The 14,149-nt window shown below is 34.7% G+C and overlaps 1 protein-coding gene and 1 pseudogene across 1 annotated transcript in view; both read left to right on the forward strand.

Annotated features, from left to right (window-relative positions):
- Positions 1-14,149, forward strand: part of KCTD8 (potassium channel tetramerization domain containing 8) — a 263,494-nt gene that overhangs the window by 48,621 nt on the left and 200,724 nt on the right. The window lies entirely within an intron of this gene.
- LOC132366726 (enhancer of rudimentary homolog) lies at positions 2,225-2,609 on the forward strand (annotated as a pseudogene).

The raw sequence follows: 14,149 nt of genomic DNA on the forward strand, positions 1-14,149 counted from the left end.
GACTGCTCTGCCAGCACAACTTTATACTGTATGACAGTTCTGTCTTGGAAGAGCTGCAGACTATGCTTGGGGTCTCCCTTGGATATTTAAAAATGTCACTTTCTTCTTTGTCAATCATTTCACTCAGAAGAATCATAATTCTAAAAGGATGGCTAGAAATTTTCTATTCAGGTCTTTCTAAATTCAAAAATCTTCACACTCATTTCTTAACCATTAAATATATTAAATTTTGTCTGGCTGTTTGTGGATATGTCATTTGAGGGAATTATTATTTATTTATTTTTTTGTTAATAAAGAATTCTAGTTAAAAGAAGGATATACACCAGGTATATATTATCAGTTTTCAAAGGGCTCATAGAACCAGAATGTATGGCAGTAATAAAAGTTTGCTACAGATATTTCTTTTTTGTTTAATAAATGTTTAGGCATCATTTGGTGAGTCCAGGTCATAATTTTAAGAATACTTTACTATTATATTTAGAAATATGGATTAGTATTTAATAATCTGCCAAGTAAAATCATTTGTCCTTGCTAGTACTTTACATACACTGTTTCATTTAATCTTTCATTGGCCATAGGAATTTGGCTTTATTATCTCATGTATTGCATATAATGAAGCCAAGGTTCAAGGATTTAACTTGTTCTTCCCAGTGGATAGATGACAGGGCTGGGATTTCATCTCACAGTCACCTGAAACCTCAGAGTAAATGTTTCCTACTCTACCGTACTGCTTCTAATGACACAGGATAAAGAAAAATCAGAGAAGAGGTGAGACCAGATTAACTCTTGAAGTATGAGAATTTGGTAGGCAGTGTGAGAAAGTAGGTAACAGACTAGAAAGCTTAAAATTGTTAGAGTAGGTGGTAAATAATTATTGAAGGATTTGATCCAGGGTGATGGAATGTCATGGTGAAAATAGTGAATTAAAAAAAAATTAATGTGATGTCTATGTCAGGGTAACTAGAAAGAGGTAGTGTTTGAACATTAAAATGAATTAGGAGTTTATTGTAGTAATTGAGATGAGAATGATGAAAACTTTGCCTAAGTTAATAAAAGAGGAGATTTTGGAAGGCAGTGTCTTTAGAACTTATTTGGGGATGAAAGAGATGAAAGAGAAAATGAAGATGCTGAAATTTGTGTTTTAAATAATTGAAAGAATTTTGATAATATTGATTGAAGTAAGGAAGCAATGTAAAGCAGTACTTTGCTGAGGAAGAAAAAGTAATGTATTTAGAGAATTGTGGGTTGATGGTTGGACAATACAGTGGAATCTCTAGTGGACTATAGATGGAACTGAACTCAAGTGTTGGCTGAGGATTAAGAAGACAAATTTGATAGTCTTCTATATGCATTTAACATCCAAGATTTGTGTTCTCATATTTATTTAGTTGTTATGCTTAATTCAAACATTTAAATACCCAACTTGAGCTCTTAAAATTAACCTGAGAACAGAAACATTTGTAAATACAATATGTAAATTTGAGGATAAAAATAATGTGACAAGAAGCACAGATGGGATGCACTTGAATCACTTGAATTTTTTTCAAAAATTTTACTTCAACTTTTTTTCTTTTTGGTCAAATCTGTCATTCCCATAGATATTTATTCTCCTAAATCCTTTTCTTACATTTGATATTTTATAGATCATGTTTGAGTTAAGTAAAGAGAAGAGCCATATCTTTCAGTGCATAAAATTATACTTTGAAGTTAACTATCCAGACTATATTTTGGTCTTGAAAGATATCCAGTATATCCTTTGCATGCTATGCTGACTACCAAATATTTGTCCATTTTCTATCTTAACCTCAGAACTGATATCCACTGTATTTTCACCTCCTCATCCTTGGATGCTATCCCAGTGTGGGGAGAGGAAGAGGGCATCCAGAATATAATGAAGAAAGCAGAAATGTCTCAATCTAGAGGAGGTGTATTATATTTTTCTATTGACTGTAACTTTACAAAGAAGTGCAAAATATAAGTTGATCTCAAAGAAAGCAGGGCTGCCAAAATATCATGCTAATCTTCTAGCGTAACCACCCATTTCTTCTACTCTTGTTTAGTTCCCTCTAAAACTTGTTAGGAGAATGGCTCAGAGTATAAAGATACTCTTTGGAATGAGAAGAACTGTACTATTGGTTGTTCTCTGGAGGAAACTGGGCAAGCTCTTCAAAATACTCATAACTAGGTGCAGCGGCCGAGTCAGGAGTGGCTGCAGAGAGTTTGGTGCGATGTCTCACACCATTTTGCTGGTAAAGCCTACCAAGAGGCCAGAAGGCAGAATTTATGCTGACTATGAATCTGTGAATGAATGCATGGAAGGTGTTTGTAAAATGTATGAAGAATATCTGAAGAGAATGAATCCCAACAGCCGCTCTATCACATATGATATGAGTCAGTTGTTTGATTTTATTGATGACCTGGCAGACCTCAGCTGCCTTGTTTACTGAGCTGATACCCAGACATACCAGCCTTATAACAAAGACTGGATTAAAGAGAAGATCCAGGTGCTCCTTTGTCAACAGGCCCAACAGGCCAGGAAAGAGTTGAGTCTGGAAGCATTAGGGGGACAGGGGTGGGCTTGGAACACAGCTGTGTACAGTGTGCTGTAGTGGAAGTTTTGTATTATAGTAATCCTGTTTCCATTTTGGTGCACTCCAGTCAGGATTGAATGTATTAGATGAAATGTGAGGCTCTTGTTCAATCTGAAACCACCTTTCCCCCCTGCCCCCTCCTTTTTTTTTACTTAAACATTTTTATGATGATTTAGATGGAAGTTGGTTTTTGTCAGTTAATGTTGGTTCCAATCCTTGAAACTGTTCCTATCTGCTTTATAACATTCACTGTACTAACCCTTCTTTACATTGGGGTGGAGGGTGGTGATGCGGTTTAGTTATGTCCTCAAGACAAAGTCTTAGTGAAAAACAAATAAATGTTCTTTAGCTAAAAAAAATACTCATAACTAGAAGGATGATTGGTTAATTCATCCCCAAGTTAACATTGACCACCATTAAGAAACTTTTTGGTTTTTAGCTTGGGTTAAGAGAAGAATGGATAATACTTTTTTCTTGCTATGTGGGGCTATTTGAGTAGAGTTCCAGAGGACAAAACAAGAAAATTAGAAGAGTGACACTAATTATGACCATGCCCTATTCTACTCTTGCTTGATTTTAACGACCTGGCTAATCAGATCTTTTACCCTTAGTAGGAGCACATTTTGCAATTATTTTTTGACCTAAGACCAGGCATGAGTGTTTTAAATCCTTTTTCTGCTATTGTTTTGGTTGGAACAAAGCTGGTAAATATGATCATTAATATTAGATCCTAGAAGGTAGAAATCCAGACCTAAGTTAAGAAGCTCATGAAATTTAAATTTTGAAAAATAGAATTGCGGTTATTTACTTTGAACTGTACTTTCTTTAGGCTTTTCAAAGCAGCTTTGTCCTAAGGAACCCAAAATATTTTACTTCAAACCTTGCCATATGAAGGTGAACCGTGATTATTATGAAACAAGAGAGGCATTTAGCACCTGAAATCTGACCTGAATTCTTCTTACTTGTTTAAAGTGAGATTGCTTGACAAGCTTCATTACTTTTATGTGACTTTAAACATGAAATTAAACATAAAATGGTAGAAACTTGAATGAGTGTGAGTTAGGAGATTTCTTGAAATGCAAAATATGAGGATTTTATGAATCAGCTTCCCGATTTTTCTCTCTCGCTACTGCCCTGCTTGTCTGTCAAACAGGCCAGCTCTTGAGGTCATTCAGTCTATTTCCTCTTCTGGATTCTATCTCCTTAGACCTAAGGCAAAACTTAGATCATACTCAAGGGCATGCTGATGATCCAGGAGAAGCTCTATACAGGTTTACACAATTAGTACCTCATTAAAGAATGATGTATAGACTATAATATAGAAATGTAAAATGTCATACTTCTTTGTCCTCTTGGCAAGGGCAGGCTCATGTAGATACTGCTGGTGTCACTAGGCAACATTTCCTTCATTGGTATTTAAACTTTTTTCTACTTATGACTTTTATATATAGAGGTAGGAACAAGACATGAAATATAATAACACGGCAAGGAATTTAATGTCTGGATTTAAGGACAGTTGTATATTAGGAAAAACACACTTTATGTATGGCCTTCTAGGAAACAATTTCAATATATGACATTTCAGAGATGCCCATTTCTTTGCAAAATGCAGATATCTTGTATTGAAATGGAAACTACATCATTTTTCAACATCAACAAAATGATTTCTATTTTAGAGATTAATCAATTGAACCCATAAAGATATTGAATCTATGAGATGGGAATGGATCCTCTTTTTTGTAATGACCGAATCCAGTGCAATATGGAGGGCAAGCAGCTCTCTTGAAGGAATACAAAGCAAATTATGAATAAAAAATTCAGTACAAAAGTGAATGTATCTTTCACATGAGAAAATAAATTGCAACAAATTGCACATTTAAAAAAGATGACAAATGCTGAAAACATCCCAAAATCCGAAGTGAGAGAGTGGCATGGACATTGGTGGTTACACTACCAAATGTAAAATAGATAGCTAGTGGGAAGCAGCTGCATAGCACAGGGAGATCAGCTTGGTGCTTTGTGACCACCTAGAGGGGTGGGATAGGGAGGGTGGGAGAGAGACGCAAGAGGGAAGAGATATGGGGATATATGTGTATGTATAGCTGATTCACTTTGTTATAAAGCAGAAACCAACACACCATTGTAAAGTAATTATACTCCAATAAAGATGTTAAAAAATTGTTAATTGTTTACAAAAGTTACTTTTTTATTACATTTTATGGCTTCATACTCTTAGTGTCTGTTATGGGCTGAATTGTGTTCCCCCAAAATTAGTGTGTTGAGACCCTCACCCCTAGTATCTCAGAATGAAGATAGGGCCTTCGAGTTAAAATGAGGCCTGTAGGGTGGACCCTAATCAAATCTGATTGGTATCCTTTGAAGAAGAGGAGATCAGGACACACAGAGGGACACCAGGAATGTGTGCTCACAGAGAAAGGACCATGTGAAGACTCAGTCACAAGGTTGCCATCTGCAAGGCAAGGAGGGAGGCCCAAGGAAACACCAAACCTGCTGACACCTTGATTTTGGACTTCCAGCCTCTAGAACCACAAGAAGATAAATTTCTTTTGTTTAATCCACCCAGTCTGTGATATTTACTGTAGCAGCCCTAGCAAACTAATAGAATGCCTCTACCTTCTACCTACTAAAAGGGTTTTGTAATATTTTCTATAGGAAAAATGAGAGAAAATTCAGCTTTTCCTCTTGTATGACTGAAATATATTTTTTTATCATTGAGATGCATAAACCATGTGACTTTACACACAGATGTACTCACATTATGATCAGCAAACAGAGTAATTCTGATAAATTCTATTTTGCTCAACTCGAAACCTGCCAAAATATGCTTTTATGCTTACATATGCTCATTGTTGAGTATCTTGACAAGAGATATCTTCCGTTTTAACTGTGTGTTGATAAATTTTCCATTTTCATTTTTACATTAAAGTGTTGATAAGTGAAAGAATTTCTCACAGATTAGCTTCTGGCTCCATTCATTGACAATCTTGTTTCTCCTTCACTGACCACATACTTTTAATAGTGGGTGGCAAAGGACACAATTATATCATGATATAATCTTCAGTCTATGCCTTTGTGTTTCAAAGCTGAGTAAGTTGTGCTGGTGGACAGTAGAAGTGTTCTTAGAAGCCATTTGTACTCTGGAATGGGTAATATTATGGAAGCTACTTAAAATTTCAGTATATCAGACAGCATGCATTCCTAATTCAAATTCCCCTTAGCCAGATTCCTGAAGTGCTCACAAACACTTCAGTGTGACAGAAATCAACATAGGAAAAGACAGCAATTAGAATCAATTGCAGTTAAAATATCTTTTGCAAATTTTATGAAGATCTAAGTGTAAATCCATTGCTAGGGTTCCTCCTAGGGCCTGGGAGGGATCCTTGAAGCTTAAGCTTTAGTAGCTTCTGGGTAAGCTGGCTTCTGTGACTCAAGAGTTTTGCTTAAATTCACACAGCGGTTAATGGTGGCACTATTGAGGTCTCTTTCTCTATGTAGTTTTCTTTTTCTTTTCTAAAGCATGGATTTATGCATTTTTATTCTTTCTACTATATTTAAATGTCATATGACAATTTCAATTAAATAGTAATTAAATACTGACATTCTGTTAAGGATTCTAATGCCAAGAGGAAGTAGAGTCTTGGAATATTTGCATTAATAGATTATTGTTTATATTCATTACTCTGTTGAGCTAAGGTCTGTGCTTAAAAGAGAAAATAAGCATTTGAAGTTGACAGGCTTAAATTCAGAGATACTAAAATGAAAAGTCAGATAGCAGCATGACTAAAATCTAAGAAGTTAACAATGTAACTCCCTGAATTAGCCTTTATTTTGTTGTTGTTCTCTGGTTAAATCTTTCTCACTGTATATTCAAGTGCCAGGTGTACTTTACCTTTGTAAATTCAATTTTTGACCTAGAAAATAGATTTTCATTCAAAACTTTAGGATTTTTTTTTTGTAATTTGGGAGCTTGATATAACTAAGGGAATCTTTGTTGGATTACCTTATGCTTCATCATATATTTCAGTTTGTGGAAATTCATGGTCCTTTGTATAAAATTATTTTGGGAGAGCTATGCTGCTCCTGGCAGTGTAAAAAACAGGTTCATTTATTCAATACCATAATAATGTTGCAGCTTCTGGAGGGAGCAGTGTAGGTATTTTGAGGCTTAGAGAGAATATTAAGGAAATGGCAATAAGAGGGGATGCCTAAATAGAGTAGTAACTGCTGCCATTAGTTAAGATTTAGTGTGTACTGTGTCCTGTGTTAAATGTTTTACATGTATTAACTCACTTACTCCTTAACATAACTACAACATAAGCAATATTTCCTTCTCATTTGATAGATGAGGAGATAAGGCTCAGAGAGGTAAAGTAACTTGCACAAACGTGGCTTATACCCACAGGATTCTGACTTGAAAGTCCAAATATCTAACCTTTGGCCTATACTGCCCCACTTTCTTTGGCAGTGAGTCAGTGACAGCTGTAAGAAGATGCACACAAGTGGAACACACTGAAAAAAACAAGGATGAAAACTTCAGTCATTCTAGAGAGTTCTAAAGGATTCTTGCTTCTGATATGGTGATTAGAGGAAAAATACTGAAAGTGTGAATTGTAAAGTCTTGTTTGAAAGCTCTCAGCACCCTAAGTCTGCAGCATTTATTTATCATACCAAACTGCATCTTAAGAAACTCATGATCAAAACAAAATCATGAAATTTATCCATATTGAACTGAAACAAAATAGCCGTATAGTGAATTCCCATGAGATTGATTGAGCTTGCAGAATTGAAGGTGCTAAAAGAGCTGCTTTTTAAATCTTTTTTTTGAAGTATACTTGATATACAATATTATTTTAGTTTCAGGTGTACAGCATAGAGATTCGGTATTTTCATATATTATACTCCATATAAAGTCATTACAGAACAATGACTATAATTCCCTGTGCTGTACAAGGATAAAAATATATCCTTGTTTTTTATCTATTTTATGCATAGTAGTTTCTATCTCCTGATCCCCTACTCCTATTTTGCCCCTTCTTCTTCCCTCTCCCCTCTGGTAAGCACTAGTTTGTTATCTATATCTGTGAGTCTGTTTCTGTTTTGCTATGTACATTCATATGCTTTATTTTTCAGATTACACATATAAGTGATATCATACGGTATTTGTCTTTCTCTGACTTATTTCACTAAGCATAATATTCTCAAGGTCCATCCACATTGCTGCAAATGGCAGAATTTCATTCTTTTTTATGGCTAATATTCCATTGTATATATATATACCACATCTTATTTATCCATTTGTTTGATGGGTTGCTTCCATGTCTTGGCTATTGTACATAGTGCTGCTATGGACATAGGGGTACATGTATATTTTTGAATTAGTGTTTTTGTTCTTTCTGGATGTATACCCAGCAGTGGAATTGCTGGATCATATGGTAGTTCTATTTTTAATTTTTTGAGGGACCTCCATACTGTTTTCCACAGTGGCTGCACTAATTTACAATCCCACCAACAGTGCACTAGGGTTCTCTTTTCTCTACATATTCACCAACATTTGTTATTTGTGGGCTTTTTGGTGATAGCCATTTTGACAGGTGTGAGGTGATATCTTATTGTGGTTTTGATTTGCATTTCTCTAATAATTAGCAATGTGAGCATTTTCTCATGTGCCTGTTAGCCATCTGTTTGTCTTCTTTGGAAAAATGTCTATTTAGGTCTCTGTCAAATTTTTAATCAGTTTATTTGTTTTTTATTGTTGAGTTGTATGAGCTGCTTATATATTTTGGATAGTAAATATTATACTATTATACATTTGGATAGTAAATAGATCACTTGCAAATATTTTCCATAGGTTGTCCTTTCATTTTGTCTATGGTTTCCTTTGCTGTGCAAAATCTTTTAAGTTTAATTAGGTCCCATTTGTTTATTTTTACTTTTATTTCTTTTGTCCTAGGAGACAGATCCAAAAAAAAGTCCTATGATTTATATCAAAGAGTGTTCTGCACATGTTCTCTTCTAGGAGTTTTATGGTTTCAGGTGTTACATTTAGGTCTTTAAACAATTTTGAGTTTATTTTTGTACATGGTGTGAGGAAATGTTCTAATCTCATTCTTTTGCATTCTCTGTCTTTTATCCATTATATATTCTTGCCTCCTTTGTCATAGATTAATTGACCATCAGTGTGTGGGTTTATTTCCGGGCTTTCTAGCCTGTTCCTTTCATCTATGTGTATGTTTTTGTACCAGTACCATTCTGTTTTATTACTGTAGCTTTGTAATAGAGTCTGCAGTCAGGGAGCTTGGTACCTCCAGCTTTGTTTTTCCTCACGATTACTTTGGCAATTTGGGGTTTTTTATGGTTCCATATAAATTTTAGGATTGTTCTTATTCTGTGGAAAATGTCATGGGTGTTTTGATAGGGATTGCATTAAATATATAGACTGCTTTGGGTAGTATGAACATTTAAACGTTAATTATTCCAATCCAAGAACATGAGATATCTTCCCTTTCTTTTCATCATCTTCAATACCTTTCATCAGTGTTTTACAGCTTTCAGAGAATAGGTCTTTCACCTCCTTGGTTAAGTTTATTCCCAAATATTTTTTTGGATACAACTTTAAATAAGATTTTTTTTTTTACTTTTGCTTTCTTATATTTCATTATTAGTGTATAGATATGCAAGAGATTTCTATATATTAATGTTGTATCCTGCTGCCCTGTTGAAATCATTTAATAGTTCTACTAGTTTTGTGTGGAGACTTTAGGGTTCTCTATATAGAGTATCATGTCATCTACGAATAGTGACTGTTTTAATTTTTACCTTCCAAATTGGATACATTATTTTCTTTTTCTTGTCTGATTACTGTGACTAGGACTTCCAATACTATTATATATTAAAAAGAAGTGGAGAGAGGAGCAGACATCCTTGTCTTGTTCCTGATTTTAGAGGAAAGGCTTTCAGCTTTCACCACTGAGTATGATGTTAGTTGTGGGTATGTCATAAATGACTTTATTATTTTACAGTGTGTTCCCCTTTCATGCCAACTTTGATGAGAGTTTTTATCATAAATTGATACTGAATTTTGTCCATTGCTTTTCCCGCATCTATTGGTATGATCATGTGATTTTTATCTTTTTTGTTGTTGTTGTTTATGTGGTGTATCACACTGATTGATTTGCAAATATTCAACCATCCTTGTGTCCCTGGAATAAATCCCACTTGATCATGGTGTATTATCCTTCTCATATACTGTTGAGTTCAGTTTGCTAATATTTTGTTGAGAATTTTTACAACTATATTTATCAAGATATTGGCCTGAAATTTTCTTTTTTTGTGGTGTCTTTGTCTGGTTTTGGTATCAGGGTAATGGTGGCCTTGTAAAATGAATTTGGGAGTGTTCTGTCCACTTCAAGTTTTTGGAAATATTTTGAGAAGGATAGGTATTTTTTCTTCTTTATATTTTTGGTAGAATTTCTATGTGAAACTGGCTGGTCCTGCACTTTTGTTTGCTGGAAGTTTTTTTTATTATAAATTCAATTTTACTTCTAGTGATTGGTCTGTTCAAGTTGTCTGTTTCTTCCTGATTCAGTCTTGGCATGTTGTATGTTTCTATAAATTTGTCCATTTCTTCTAGATTGTCCAATTTGTTCACATATAACTGTCTCTAGTATTCTTTCTTATTAATTTTTGTATCTCTCTTGCATCAGTTTTTGTTTCTCTTTTTTCATTTATTTTGTTTAGTGGCTCCTCTATCTTTTCTTCATTATAAACCTAACTAAAGGTTTTGTATACCTTTTCAAAGAACCAGCTCTTGGTTTCACTGAATTTTTTTTTTTTTTTTGGTCTGTATTATTTCCTCTCTAATCTCTATTTTTATTGTTTCTTGAGGAAGGTCTATATCACTTTAAACTTCCTTCTTAGAACTGCTTTTGCTGCATCCCATAGATTTTGGTGTGTTGTGTTTCCATTTTCATTTGTCTTAAGGTATTTTCTGATTTCCTCTTTGACTTCTTTATTGACCCATTGGTTTTTAAGTAGCATGTTTAGTCTCTATATGTGCTTCTCCCACTTTTCTTTCTGTAATTGATTTGTAGTTTCATACCTTTGTGGTTGAAAGAAATGCTTGTCATGATTTCTGTCCTCTTAAATTCGTTGAGACTTGTTTTGTGCCCTAGCATGTGATCTGTCCTGGAGAATGTTCCATGTGCACCTGAAAATAATGTGGATTCGGCTGTTTTTGGATGGAATGTCCTCTAGATCTCTTTTAAGTCCTACTGGTCTATTGTGTCATTTAAGATACTGTTGCCTTATTGATTTTGTGTCTGGATGATCTGTCCATTGATGTCAGTGATGCATTAAAGCCCCATACTATTATTGTGTTATCGTCAGTTTCTCCCTTTATGTCTGTTAATATTTGCTTTCTATATTTAGGTGCTCCTGTATTGGGTGCATATATGTTAATGAGTATAATGTCCTCTTCTTGTACTGTTTCCTTTATCATTATGTAATGCCCTTCTTTGTCTTTGTTATAACCTTTGTTTCAAAGTCTTTTTTTTTGGTCTGATATGAGTATTGCTACCCCCGCTTTATTGTTGTTCCCATTTGCATGAAATATCTTTTTCCATCCTCTCACTTTCAATCTATGTGTATCTTTAGCTCTGAAGTGAGTTTCTTGTAGGCAGCAAATAGATGGGTCTTATTTTTTTAACGAATCAGCCACTCTGTGTCTTTTGATCAGAGCATTTAGCTTATTAGCATTTAAAGTAATTATTGATAGGTAGGTACTTATTTCCATTTTATTAATTGTTTTCTAGTTGTTTTTGTAGTTATTCTCTGTTCATTTCTTTTTATTTTTATATTTCTTTCTTTGTGTTTTGATGATTTTCTTTAGTAGTATGCTTGTGTTCCTTTCTTTTTAGTTTTTGTGTATCTATTCTAGATTTTTTATATGTCATTACCATGGAGTTCATATATGTTGACCTATAACTATATCTTCTTGTTTTAAACTGGTAGTCATTTAAGTTCAAATACAGTCTAAAAGCTCTATATTTATTGCTCTCCTCCCCCACCTTTTGTGTTTTTGACATCCTATTTTACATATACATGTTTATCCCTTAACTGTTTATTGTGATTTTAGTTGCTTTTACAATTTTTGTCTTTTAATCTTTGTTCTAGCTTATTTAAGTGTTTGATCCTTAGCCCTTACAATATATTTGCATTTTCTAGTGGGATTTTACCTTTCTTATAGATGCTTACTTCTTTTCCACTTAGAGAATACCTTTTAACATTTCTTTTAGGTGTGGTTTAGTATTGATGAACTCTTTTGGTTTTTGCTTGTTTGAGAACTTCTTTATCTCTCCTTTGAATCTAAGTGATAATCTTGTTGGGTAGAATACTTTAGGTTGCATATTTTTCCCTTTCAGCCCTTTGAATATATCTTTCCACCTCTTCTGACCTGCAAAGTTTCTGTTGGGTAGAATACCTTAGGTTGCATATTTTTCCCTTTCAGCCCTTTGAATATATCTTTCCATCCCTTCTGGCTTGCAAAGTTTCTGCACAAAAATCAGCTGATAGCTTTATGGAGGTTCTCTCATACATGACTCTTTGTTTTTCTTTTGCTGCCTTTAGAATTCTCTCTTTATCTTTAACTTTTGCTATTTTAATTATGATATATCTTGGTGTGGGTCTGTTTGGGTTCATCTTGTTTGGGACACTCTGTGCTTCCTGTACGTGAATATCTGTTTCCTTCTTTAGGTTTTGGAAGTTTTCAGCCATAATTTTATCAAATACAATTTCAAGCCCCTTATCCCTCTCCTCTCCTTCTGGAACTCCTATCATGCAGATGTTGGTATGCATGATGTTATCCCCCAAATATCTTAAGTTGTTTTCATTTAAAAAAAAAATTTCTTTTTGCTCTTCTGATTGAGTGAGTTTTCATTATTCTATCTTCCAGATCACTGTGTTCTTTGGTATCACTTGGTCTGCTATTCATTCCTTCTAGTGTGTTTTTTATGTCAGTTATTGAATCTTCATTTCTGATTGGGTTTCTTTTATATTTTCTTGTCCCTTGTTAAAATTCTCACTCACTGTGTTCATCTATTCTTTTCCCAATTCAGTTAGCATTCTTATTTACTAATGTTTTGAATTTTTTATCTGATAAATTGTTTATCTGTTTCATTATTTTTTCAGGGGTTTTCCCTTGCTCTTTCAGTTGAGACCAGTTCTTCTGCTTTCTCAGTTTGCTTAATGTCTCTATCTCTATGAATTTCGGTGAAACAATTACCTATTGCAGTATTGAAGTGATGTCCTTATGTGCAAGCATTCTTGCATGGACCATGTGTGCTCAGTGCTTTTGGTTGGAGGGCCCAATTTGACATGGAAGCAAGTCACTTCTTTCCTCAGGGTATGCTAGCAGTTATCACCTTAGTAGGAAGTGGACTGGAGATGGAGGGGCTAGGGCTGGAGCCAGGTGTGAGGCAGGGCTTCCCCTCTGCTCATTGGTCATCACTGCTCTTTTGGGGGTGGGGTCAGATCCCAAGTTGCTGGGGCAGAGGTCCTGAGGGTTGGGTCTGAGCTGGCTCTGCTCCTTTTAAATGTGTGCTTTCCCCTCCCCTCCACCATGACCCTAGCCCCAGAGGGGAGCAGTGCTGAAGCAAGAAGGGTACATGCAGGCTAAAAGAGCTGCTTTTTGATGTCTGTTTTTTTTCTCCTTTTCTCTCCAGTCTGAGCATAGTAACAGCATTCTAGAGAAGATGGAAACTAGGAGACAGGAATATCATGGTTTTTGCCTGACATCACTATCTCACTGAAGCAGTGGGAAAGTATGTGAAATTCTATACTTCAAACACTAAACATTTGCTATGGGGAGGCAATACAGGCCATTATTTTACAGAGGAATTTTGAAGGACTTTTACAGAGACTTATTATCAGAAATTAAATATGACTGAGCCTGCTTTCTCCTAGTAATAAAATAATGCAGATTTATTTGAACAGAGAAAGGCAATTGAAATGTCAGGTACACAATTCTAAAATGTTCTGTGAACAGTAGAGTTGGTATCAATAGTAAATTATCTAGTCTCTAACTAGTGTGAGGTATCTTTTTATCACATAAAATAATGCGAAATTAAAGAATGATAGTGGGAAATTCAAGGTTGTTTCAGTGGCCAGCTGAAAATGTGATGAGTTGGCTTATCTAAAAAGACTATATTTATTTTCAATACCACCTAGAGTAGATGCTCAGTTAACAGATTTATCTCCATTACAGTTGGATAGAGGTAAAGATACTCCTAGTTACGTTTGGGACTTTTTCCTCTGTTGTGTGATTAATGCTATCCAACCTTAATGAGACCCTTACTATGACTTGATTGCTTTTTTTCATCTTTTGAGGATATCTTTGACATTTAACAGAGTATGTTCTCCCAATTTTACTTTTTCCTCAAGTCCCCAAGCCATACACTCACTGTTGCTTTATTTGATACTCTTTATCCTGCTGAGGGACCATCACTTATGGATTGTACTAGCTTTTTCTAATCCAATAAAAA

The sequence above is a fragment of the Balaenoptera ricei genome, chromosome 5 (genome assembly GCF_028023285.1).
Source record: "Balaenoptera ricei isolate mBalRic1 chromosome 5, mBalRic1.hap2, whole genome shotgun sequence".
In the NCBI taxonomy this organism is placed as follows: Eukaryota; Metazoa; Chordata; class Mammalia; order Artiodactyla; family Balaenopteridae; genus Balaenoptera; species Balaenoptera ricei.